The sequence below is a fragment of the Danio rerio genome, chromosome 7 (assembly GCF_049306965.1).
Source record: "Danio rerio strain Tuebingen ecotype United States chromosome 7, GRCz12tu, whole genome shotgun sequence".
Taxonomy (NCBI): domain Eukaryota; kingdom Metazoa; phylum Chordata; class Actinopteri; order Cypriniformes; family Danionidae; genus Danio; species Danio rerio.
Genome location: NC_133182.1, coordinates 38,346,754 through 38,359,416, shown reverse-complemented (window position 1 = coordinate 38,359,416; position 12,663 = coordinate 38,346,754). Strand labels below are relative to the sequence as shown.

Here is a 12,663-nt window from a genome sequence, read left to right as displayed (position 1 = left end):
GGGGTGGCATCATGGCACAAGCTTCTGATAAATGCTGGCATGATGACCAATCTGAGTCCTATTAGAGATAAAGGTCTTATGAGTAATGGTCATTCCTGTAACTGTACGAATAATCATCGCACATGCTTAACAGTTATGTAGGACAAGAGTTGCAGTTATTCAGTGGGTTCAGCAGGTCTATCAAAACTAGTTTTGAAATATACAATCAAACCTACTGGGATATCACTGTGTAAATGAAATGTTGAATTTGGATTATTCAAAGATAAGTTTGGCAAAATTTGAGAACTAGTAAACAGTCCACATAATACACAAGCACTCTGCTTCCAGCACAGATATTCATTCATCCTTTGAGGAACATAAATGTGTTGTGCAGAGAAATTAAGGAGCCATGAGTGTATGAGTGTGTGTACATGTGTGTCTGGATCATCATAAAACTGTCACTTGGTGAGGTCTCTGCTTGTGTCACACAGGCTCCACATGAAACTAAATTATGGATAAAATGTTTAATAATCAATTCCGTTTTTACAAAGTACAGTGTGGCTTGTTATTTAGCAAATTACAAATTAGGTATTATTAATATTTACAATTTTTACATTTTGAGAACTTACCAGCAGTGGACAGATGACGGACAAACGGTGACAGGGTGTTGCCCACTCAAGACTAAACAATAAACAAGGGAAACAAAGGCAATCCATGTTTGGTTCAAAGCAACAGAAGGTCTACTGTGGCACAAGTGAAACACGTTTCTATTGGGGTTATGTAGAGAATGTGCCAACACACCATATTGCCAAGACCAATCAGAGCGGCTGATGGCCCAAATCCTCCATCACAAGTGCTTATGAGGACACAAGCATTGATACTGCTATGGAGAAAAGGGGTTCAGTTTGATTAGTGCTGTTTTGTACATGACATAGGTCACCGTGAATGAGTGTGCATTTGATTGCAGTAGGACACACTTTAGGGTGCTGACAACTTGATTGAGGGAGTGCCTCACTTTGGACAATGTACATGATACATACCAAAACACTGTTGCAGACCAGACAGACCACTTCAATGATGGAAAAATTGCCTCTTTCAGCAGGATAATGCACACTGTTACACTGCAATCATTGCTCAGGAATGGTTTGAAAGACATAATAAAGAGTTCAAGGTGTTGCTCTGGCCTCCAAATACACAAATCTAAATCCAAATGTGCAACTGTGGATTTACTGGCTGTGATGTTCTGGACCAGCAAGTTTTACCTTGAAGGCTTTATGACCTCACAACCTGTAGGATTACTATACGGATCTACTGCTAATATCTTGGTACCAAATTCACCATCATAAGTTTCACGAAGACCATGGATTAGTACAGTGGTTTTTAATTCCAGTCCGCGGGAGCCCTCCACCCAGCACATTTTGTATGTCTTCCTAAATTAACCCACCTTATTCAGATCATCAGCACATTAACAGATTCGTGAATTGATCCTTGTGTATGAAATGAGAAAGACAGAAAATCTGCAGAGCGGGGCGTCCCGAGGACCGGAAGTAAAGGGTTTAGTAAAGCTTTAGTAAAGGGTTGTCAAACTGGAGGGACAGGGCTTCCTGAAGGGCCACAGCCCAGCAGAGTTTAGTTCCAACCTGGCTTCAACACATTTAAGCTGTGATCACACTGCACTTTTCTCCCCATAGACTTCCATTCATACATAGTGAATGCATCAGAGTGGAAAAACAAGCTCATGTGGCAAGTTTCAGTTTGCTGCGTTGGAAAATTCAAGCGTAGTTAACTCTGACCTGCAAAATCACATTACATGACTGCATGAGACCAATTAAAAATCAAAACATGAACTCTCTGTACAGAAATTTAAAATATGGAGCAATCGCTCAATTTTTTAATGTGTAATCATCTTGTTTAATTCCGCCTCTTTTCGCATCGCCGTATGATAAAATTTCCTATGTTCAAACTCCAGTTATTCTTATTTTTGTTTCATTCTTCTACATTTTTATAGCTGTGTGTAATGCTGTGTTATGCTGTCTATTTATGTAGTTTGATGTAGCACCTTGGTTGTGGAAGAACATTGTTTTGTTTCACTGTGTGCTGCATTGCATATTGTTGAAATGACAATAAAAGCCAACTTGACTTGACTTAACTTGACTTAGTGTGACCGCAGAATTAAACAAGCCTGAAAGACTCAATTAGCTTGACCAAGTGTGTGAGTTTTACATCCCTGCTTTATGCCTCATTCACACTAGCAGTGACTTTGTAGCTGCCTGTCGCTCTGGGTGGTGACCTGCCACCCAGTCGCTCACTCTCCTTTGAAATGAAGGGTTGCTTGTGGCTTTGCCGCTGCAAGTCGCTCATAGTGTGAATGAAGCTGTAAAAATGTTCGTTTTGTGGGAAGGAGAAGGCAGGGTCGGCGATATCAGGTAAGCACAAACTTTTTATTTTAATGTTTCTATGTGGGTATGTGCGTGTCGAGTCTGCAGCTGGACAGGCTCTGTATTTGTATCTGATTTGAGCTGCGGATACATTGTTTAAAGCCTATAGAGAAGCTGAAAGCTGTTGATGCAAAAATTATTTACCAGATATCACAAAGATCTCTCATCTATCTGAATGACACAGAAACCTTGTGATGTGTAAAGCAATATAGTGTGAAAGAGTGACACCAGACTGCAGATTAGCCATCAAGACTCATAAAAGTCTTCAATCACCGTAATGTAGATAAAGCAATACAAATAAAGTGCGAATGGAACTAAACATCTTATCACCTTGCTTTAAAAGGCGGTCATTGGAGTTTATCTTCTCATGACAACATACAGACTTTACTCTGAATCAGACAATCCAGATGACACACATTTACACCAGCCAATGAAAATCATCTGAGGTGTGAACTATACATATAAGACTGAAGGTAAGGCTGCTGAGCTATGGCTGTCTGGTCATATCAGTCGCACATGCTGTCCTGTTTGAACTTTGACTGCTTTTTTAATCAAACAGAAGTATCAGATCCATCAAATCTTTGTATGTGGTAATTCTGAATTTCAATGAGTGTTGGCTGGGTTTTCAGTTCTAAATCAAGGGATAATTTTTCTGCATCAACTTTTATTTACACTGAAGTTTCCACATAAACATTTAACAAAGTTCCCCCATATTATATTTGCAGAAATTAATCACACATTCTGCTCTGCACACAGGAAGAGTCTTACAAACTGACACATACGTAAGTGGACATGAGGTGATAACCTTCACTGTGTCGCAACAAAGTTCATGTAAGACCCCTGTATCTTCTGTGGATTAATCAGAACATCAGTTTGTGAATGGTTGATTTCTTTATATTTTCCTTTCAACAAGCACACTGGAAGTTATTAATTTCTGGCATTAATGTTCCCTTTAGATTGCGTCCTAAATCCCTACAGAAGTTTCAAAACCGATGAATGAGCTGTCAGAGGGCGGCGTGCGGGGGATCGTAACAACTGCATGAGGCAAAGGATGAAACTCAAGCTAGTAGATCACTGTGACAGGTGAAAGACAATGAAAGGAAAAAAGGCAAGAGAGGCGATTAATTTGTTGTTTAGTAAAGTGATTCTGTCTTTTATTTATGGTAGAAGAACATGACACAGCTGCTGAACATCAGAAACTGCACTGAAGGACAACTCCTGAATAATCATCATTGATTCCCTTGAGCAATTCACACAGGTTGCTTAAGTTAGGATTGTTCCTGCTATAAATGTAATATACAGCAAATGTCTTCTAAATGACTACATGGTATTTAACAGCAACAAAATCAGTTTTCCAGAATGTGAATCAAAAAGCCAGTATAACACTTACTGAGGTGAAAAACAAAGTCACACACGCTCGCTCACATGCACACACACACACACACACACACACACACACACACACACACACACACACACACACACACACACACACACACACACTTGTATATACAGTTTGGTGTACAGGCACTCTCTTTAGACATAATGTTTTTTTTTTTCATTTTAAAATACTTATTATTTGTGTCTGTTTCACCTCTACTCACAAAGCCAGCACTCACAGGCAGAGGCAAAGGTAACACTTTATTTTGATGGTCCATTTGAGTATTAGTAGACTGTCTACTTAATATCTGTTGATACTGCTGCTAAACAGACATTTAACTGACTATAAGAAACTTTTCAAATGCATGCCAACATAAACTAACCCCAACCCTATCTAACAGTCTACTTATAATCTAATGAGAATTAGTTGGCATGTAGAAGCAATGTAACTTAAATTCAACAAACGGACCATCAAAATTAAGTGTGACCATGACAAACTTTAAAAATCAAAAGACCTTGTTAAATATAATATTTAAGCATTTCAAATTACAGAGGCACAATGAATGCCCTCTAAATCACCCTAAAAGTGTATAACTAGGTAATTTTGTCCATGTAACCAAATAAACCACAATGCAACTCATTTATTTATTAATTTTCTTTTTTGGCTTAGTCCCATTTATCAGGGGTCACCACAGTGAAATGAACCGCCAACTTATACAGCATATGTTTTACACAGCGGATGCTCTTCCAGCTGCAACCCAACACTGGAAAACACCCATAAACTCTCATACACTTTGGCCAATTTAGCTTATTCAATTCACCTATAGAGCATGTATTTGGGCTGTGGGGGAAACAAGAAGAAACCCACGCCAACACGGGGAAGCCTAGCCGGGGCTCAAACCATGACCCTTCTTGCTGTGAGGTGATCAAGCTACCCACTATGCCACCATGATACCCCTCAATGCAACATCACCTAAAACTAACAAAATTGTTGTATTTATTATAGTTAGTTAATAGACTGTGAACAGTTTTGCTAATGTTAACAACGAATAATTGATGTAAAGTATACTGCTCATTGCTATTTATGTTAGCTAATGCATTATCTTATGTTAAGCAAAGTGTTATAAGATTTTTTTATTCATCCGTTCATTCATTCATTCATTCATTCATTCATTCATTCATTCATTCATTCATTCATTCAATCATTTTTAACCCTTGTGTATTGTTCAAATTGACTACCCTTTTGTTATATTGGTGGCTGTTTTGTCCCATTGACTTTCATTATAACCACATTTTTTGATTGCAAAGCCTTAACACTAAATAATCATGTATTCTTGATTGTTGGTGGTTGTCCCTGTTGGGAGGAGGTAAAATTTGTTGCTCATCTGTTTGCACCATTAACCCCTTTAGATAGAGGCCTGTGCATAAAAGGTGTCTGAAGTTCTATGGAGTACAAAAAGCTAACTATAGCATTTTAGCAATGGAGCATTTTGACTTTTATATATTAAACCATATTATGTAAGATCAAAACTTAAAATCTGACAGTAAAATAATGATGTAAATACCTATTTATAGAAATGACCATGCATGAATTTGTACAAAAGGTCAATTACATTCGGTGAAGGACACAGAACGCTCTTTCGATTATCTCAAATCATGCTGAATCACATAATCAGTAGGTTTTACACAATGTCTGCGTGTTGCTTTTATTAATCAGAGAGCAAACACATCTTGAAATGTACATACGTCTTACAAATACAAAATGGGAATAATTTATTAAAATAAAGCAAGGCAAAACCCACATTTTCACCCACAGTGATATGCCAGACTTTTAGACTCTGCTCTGTGCATTAGAGCATGTGATAACTGCACGTGTTTATGTATAAAAGTCTGTTCTTTCATATGGGTGCACGACTGCTTGTGGCTGTCCTGAACTAACCCCAACAGTCTCTCAGTGCTGGAAACAGATAAGGCAGCTGTGAAGGCCACAGATTGATCGCCAAATGCTGTAAATCCAGGGTAAACTCACTCTCTACTGTGCACAGCCTTGCAAACCTCCCTCAGGGATCTGTGCTGCATCCATCTCATGCCTCGTCCACGCTATAGTCACTGTCCTCTAGAACATACTCCAGTGCTCAAACACTTGAGGTCACAATGTTTCTCTTTTGTGTGTGTTTGTGGGTTGTGAATATACATTCAATATGCATTCATACAGTGATTCAGCTAGCATGCATTACATTAAAAAGTGTCACTTAAAAATAAAAAATAAATAATAGAAGAAATAAACATTGCTAACCTAAATCGTTTAAGTCAAACCAAAAAAAAAAAAAAAAAAAAAAACACAAAAAACTGTCACATTTAAATGTCAAATTAAAGTCATTGGTAACACTAAAATTTAATGTATTTACTAAAATTAACCAAATATGAATAATCTTGTGAAGCTTTTTTAAATCATAGTTAAATTTTAACTTATGCATTATTACAATTAGTTAATGCACTGTGAGTTTGTCAGGATTCTGCCACTTCGGTCTCGTCAATTCTTGCATGGTTTATTTGGTTTCGGTTGGCGCTGAGATGAAATATGCACGTTGCATGTGTGAGTGAACGGGAAATGTTTTCATTTATCACGTGTTCGTGTGTTACATTCAGTCTTCTGTTGGTGAGGTGTTTAGCACATTGTTTACATGCTGTAGTGTTGTGTTTCATGTGAACACGCAATCATTTTTTCTCATTGAGTTTTCTAATTGGCTTTGTGTTCTAGTCCCATTTTATGTGAGCACCTGGCTTGTGTTGTCTTTGTGTCGTGCTCTACGGTCTATTGTCTAGCCCCACCCTCCTTGTTAACCCATAGTAATTTATTAGGTTCACCTGTTTGTTTGTTTGTTTGTTTGGTAATTCTTTTCTTATAGTCTCCTCATGTTTTCTGTCCTGTGGCAGTTCATCCTATGTGTTTTTCCAGTCTAGTCTTGTCCTGTCTCGACCAGCCCTGATCCCTGCCGGCCTACCCACTTAAGTTTGTTTGTTTATTTGTTTTGTTGATGTTTTCCCCCTCTGGTTTTTCCCCCTCTGACATTTCTGGAGAAAGCAAAATATCAAAAAATCCCAGTAGGTACGTTTTTTGCAGTTTTTTCACAAATCCACCAGAGGCCGCTGTGTACACTTTTTCAGATCTCAAACGTCTCTTACAAGTGCCATTCGTGCCTGCTCGGCCAGAGGCCGCTGTCAACTGACTGATTAACTGACTGACCAACTAACCGATCCCCTCACCCTTCCCTAAACCAGACCAATAGTGTTTTCAAAAGCACCGACTGACCCGCCCACCCACTTCCCTAAACCCAACCGCAGTGTTTTGAAAAGCAATCCAAAAAAGGAAAGGAAAGCCCCCTGCTATTTACTTGTTTATTTTATTTTTTGTCTTCTGTTTTTTGTCTTATTCGCTTTCTGGAATCATTCTTCACCAGACTTGAACCCTGCTGTCGTGGTCAACTCTGACACTTGGTCGTGTCTTAGAAACTCAAGACTGCTGATGTACATGGCGAGCCAACTGGGCAAACTGGTAACAGCGGGAAAGCCATCCATATGTAGGTAAACAGTCAGCTGGTGAGCAAAAAAAGGAACGGCATCATACTGTCCTATATTGTTCATTTTGAAGATGAAATGCATATGGAGCCCTGGCTACATAATTCGCAATCTCCAGAAACGTATATTGGGCTACGTTTTCAGAATAAGCCTATGTTAAATAAATACCCATTTTATTTCTGCATTTGAATCCTTGACCCCACCTACAATAGTAACCGGGTTACCACGAGATTACATGAACTATAAATAAAATTAACTAACATTAACAAAGATGAACAATTAAAAACAAAGCTGTAATAAATGTATTGGTATTAGTTTGTTCATGTTTTAAATACGTTAACTAACATTCACTAATGGATCATGATTTAAAAGTGTTACCAATGCATTCACACAGAAATACCTTTATTGCTACATAATAATTAATCTGCATACAAAATCTGCTGTCTTAATTTTTAGCAGAAAATCTTTCAATACTATTTTTACAAAAAAAAAACAATACAACAGCTATTATCCTAGATAATAATTAATAATTATTATCAGTAATAATTATATAATTATATCAGTATTAAAATAACTCTTTGAAGCACTGTTTCCAGTATCATGTGGCCTGTAGTATTCATTCAAAGAGTAAATACCAATTTCAAGCAGCTTTCCAAAGTCAATTTTTTTAAACGATATAGTAAACCCTGATGGTGCAATCTACTAAGCAAGAATTAAATACAGGCCGAGGCACTATTCAAACATTTATCAACGTTTGAAGTGATTCGTAGACTGAAACATAATTAATCATTGGGCATTTCACTGAATAAACTGTAGCTGTTAAACATCAGATCCAATACAGAAAGCAGCTGATAGTACTGGGTCACAAAAAAAGTGTTCACATGCTAATTTATGCCCACCCTCCCATTCAATGCTCACTTAACCACTGCCATTCTTCATCCGTTGCTGGTTATTTCTGTCTGGATTGTGTAAATGTTAAGCTAAGTGGCAAGAACACTATCACCAGTGCCATCAAAAAAGACACTTAAACCCAGGATGCTCTGTGGGAACTCTCAGAGGTGTTTTTTTATTTTTTATAAAATAACTCCCTTTGTTAGAATAGCAAGTCCTAAATTATAAGCAATCAGCAGTTATGACAGCAGCGCTGCAGCGTGAATTCAGCTTCCTGTCATCTCAAATCTTTAGAAGATACAGGATGAGAATGCCTCTGTCAAAACATGGTTGAATGGCTCGGTCTGAGTGGCTGTTAGTCATTTTAAAATCTCTTTTTAGCTGAATAGGACAATTATTTAAGTCAGAGGAAAGCCCCAAAGTGAACAACTCTTGATAACGTTTGACTAAGTGATGGTGCTAAGAACTCCAGTAGCTCCACAGTATGTGTAGAGCAAAAAAGATGAGAGTTTATGGCTGCAGTCTGTTCTAGACTATATTCCGCTGCGTTAAGGATTCACCCTGAAGTAGTTAGCCCTCTTAAATTATGAGATGTTTGGAAGTTTGGGAATGCTGCGCTGTCCTCAGAATTGCACAATATTAGAGTATCTCATATTTAAACACCTTCCAGTTAGGCATTAAATACGATTCTAAATCATCCAAACAAGATGGCTGCGGTTTGTTTTTATGCAACCGTGTGTGCAATTCAGTGTGAAAGTGAAAAAAGATGTCCAATTTAAATCTTGTTGGTGAGTTCAGACTGAGGGAATCCTCAAAATGCCTCGATTTCTGTGTTGAATTATCCTAAACGAGGCTCTGGCGGAAAATAATTCAGAATCAAGTTTGCTCAATTCAGGACCCTTGCTATGGAAACCCTGACAAAGGGGGTACAAGAGAGTTTTCAGGGATGCTTGCATGATAGCTAAAATACAGCAGGCTGGGGAAGAGATGGACAGATCTTTCAGGATGCCAAACAAAATCTACCATATCACACCCAAACACATTGCCGTTTTTAAGTCATGCTACAGTATATAGGTTGTAAAAACATTTGTTTATTTAAATATGAATATTTTGTCATCGCTTTCCTGATTTATTAGACTTTCTTTCTCCCTTGAATCACAAAAGGAGATTATTGAGAGTATTGTTAAGAGCAGGGGTGCCCAAACTTTTTCTTATGAGGGGCCAAAAACCAAACTTGATTGAGGGGGGTGGGCCGGAGGTAAATATACCAAACTATAAAATTAAAGCTGCCATGGTAATTCCCTTATTTATTCATTTTGAAAAATAAGTAGAAAAAATATTTTAAACATATTAATAATTCTATTTTTTTTTTTTACATTTTATAATAAACTTCTAACATTAAAAACATAAGCAAACACATTTATACCACAATGTTGTTCAATGCTAAATACACGAGTCAAGCTGAACCTGCCTTTGCCCTGATTTGCTCATTGATGTCTTGTGTATTGTCTTCTATCTTTGAGTAACAGTAAATTTACATTTACATTTACAACATTTAATTGAAAATTTTCATTTCAGTTGACTTTTCTGTGGCTCAACAATTAAACAAACAAACAAAATGTTAAGTTAAATTGGAAATTATGATCTCTTTATTCTAAATCTCTTCTCTGATGGGATGGCGGGCCAAAATAAAGGTTACCATGGGCCAAATTTGGCCCGCAGGCCCTCATTTGGACATCTCTGGTAAAAAGAGTATTGCATTTTACCCTAAACAATTTTAAAAAAGACTGCAAAAACAGACTGAAAGATTTATATATATATATATATATATATATATATATATATATATATATATATATATATATATATATATATATATATATATATATATATATATATATTTTTTTTTTTTTTTTTTTTTTTTCCCGAAAACTAGTCATTTTATTAGGTACACTTTGCTGTGAATTAGACCCCATTTTGGCTTCAGAACAGTGTTCACTCTATAGATTTATCAGTGTGCCATCAATGGTCTATACGCACACAGACTTTTAATTTTCAGCCAGCAAGCCTCAGGGCTTCTAGTGAACTGTCTTTTCATTATAAAATTGCCATGTGAAGTGGGTCTCAGACTGGACAAGACGCAGTTCATTAAGTTCCTGTTTACCTGCCATGTCTTTAAAATATGACAATTTATTTTACCCCAGTATTTTCAATGGAGTTTCTGTGCTAGTCTGCTGGTACTAAAAGCACTAACGGTTACATGGTCTTTCTTCTTGTTTTACACATGCATAATTAAATGGATGCATACAAAGTCATTTTTACAGCTTTTCTTTTGGCAGACAAAAGTGTTCTTGGAGTTTTGTATGATTCCAATGAATCCCAAGGAATGTTTCAATGTTTTTGGTTCCTTTTCTTGACTTTAAATGTCTCAGGACTGTTGCTGTCGAGATCAGGAAACTCTCAGATTTCATCTAAAATATCTTCATTTGTGTTTCAAAGATGAACGGAGGTCTCATGGGATTGTGATGACATGAGGGGGAGTAATTAATGACATAATTACAATTTTTAAGTGAACTAATCTTCTAAGCGATACAATGGTGAAAATAAATATTATTTTCCGGTTAGTATTATAAAACTAGACAGACTAAAACTGTTCATGCATGCCAAAAAAATAAATCATAAAAATAAAATAAAAAAATCAGCCTTGGCAGTGTTACCAAGACCAAGTGTGTAGGTGTTTTTTATGACTGTCCTGTGCTGCAGAGTTGCTCATGACAGATTGTAAATTTTTTTGATAAACAATAATAAGAGTCACAGAGGTGGTATTATCTTTTATTTTCTGTCAAATCCATCCAGAACTTTAAAACTAAGTTTACAGTTAATGCTGATGCAACACAGTGTATTGCTGCTAATGCAACTTTAAATTCCTCCTTCTTAATCCTTTATCTTTAACCCTAGCATAACCTCAGACTCCTCCCTAATCTTAATCCTACTACTGTCTCCATCTCTAAGCCTGACACAAGGGTTAACTCTGCCCCAAACTGACCCTAACACTGCCTCAGACTCTAAATCCAAGGGGTTGACCATAAAGAGAAAAAGAAAAGATCTACATATCATGCACTTACTGTGGGTGTAAATGGCATGCAATGCATAGAGTGACAGGGTTTGTTTAGGTTCTAGGGTTTCCTGTGGCACATGCAGCCCCCTTTGACTTTGCGTGCTTTTTAAGAGAGATGGCGCAGAGCAGGGGAAAGGGCTTGTTTGGATTATAGCCCACTGTCTGTGTTTAGTCATCTCTTGGAAGCACAAACCCATTAACATTTGTTCTGTCTTCTGTAGGAGATCTGAAATGTTTTCATCTCTCGATGACTCCCTTTCTCACTTCTTGACATTTTTTTACTGCCCTCTCCAATTATTTTTTGATTCCTCATTCACATTTAATCCTGTTTTACTATTCCTCCCTTGACTTTTTTTTATCTTCCTCTGCTATTTTTACTTTGCCTTCCCACCTTTGCATTCCAGCGCTACACTGACAGTGGAGATTTATGTTTTTATTATGTAACACTGAGGAGAGTTTGTAGTCGATTGGGTATCACAGTTTTTCTTCTAGCCTGTGTCATGGATTAATAGTACAGAAGAGTTCACAAGAACATGAAAGACTGAAGCATGGAATATATTCCACAGCATAAAGCTTATAGTAGATGAGAGCAAGGAATTGCAAGAATGCTGCAATATCTAATACCTCTTCTAATCTGACGAAATAGTAGATATGAGAGTGAAAAGAAAGGCTGTGAGGAAAAAGTTGATTTTAAAGTTTCTAGAGTTTGTATTTGTTGTCATTTTTACTTATGTATGTGTGTTCTAGATGTTATCCTCCACCACAGTGAAGTTGGTTTAGTAATAGCCCCAAATAACGTCAATGTTCTGCTAAGAAACCCTGGGCCCATCCAATCATGTGATCAATTATCAAATTTTAAACATGTTAGATGCCATAAACACTGTTGCAAACCAGCGATTTGAATAACTTTTGAACCACGCACCGATGAGCGTGCCTCAGTGATCCTGCAGCCAATGTGTCACAATATGGCTTAAAATGAATTCAAATATTATTCAATAACAGTTTGATTTCTTTATTAATTTGTTATTATTGAATTATGTAAGAATAGCCTTTCTTATGTTCTGTTTTTGATTTCTTCTGTCTTGCACCTGCGACTTTTATGTGACAAACTGAATCTTGTTGATTTACAAATTATTTGTGCTGTCTTAAACAAGTTTAGAATGTGTTTAATGTATTGTACGTTTTGTTTTCTTTCTAGTTGCAAAGTCTAGCTTCATTTTAAATATGTTATTTTTTTATAACATGCAGTTTAAGAATAAAAGAATAGTAAAAGGCAAA

General features: G+C 36.9%; 1 long non-coding RNA gene across 1 annotated transcript; it reads left to right on the top strand.

The window, feature by feature from the left end:
* The first annotated feature begins 2,224 nt into the window (after positions 1 to 2,224).
* On the top strand, positions 2,225 to 6,114 carry LOC141375408 (uncharacterized). Its single transcript, XR_012383417.1, has 5 exons — positions 2,225 to 2,405; positions 2,761 to 2,890; positions 3,174 to 3,248; positions 3,374 to 3,500; positions 3,585 to 6,114. It is a non-coding gene; the product is annotated as an uncharacterized lncRNA (long non-coding RNA).
* The last annotated feature ends 6,549 nt before the right edge of the window (positions 6,115 to 12,663 follow it).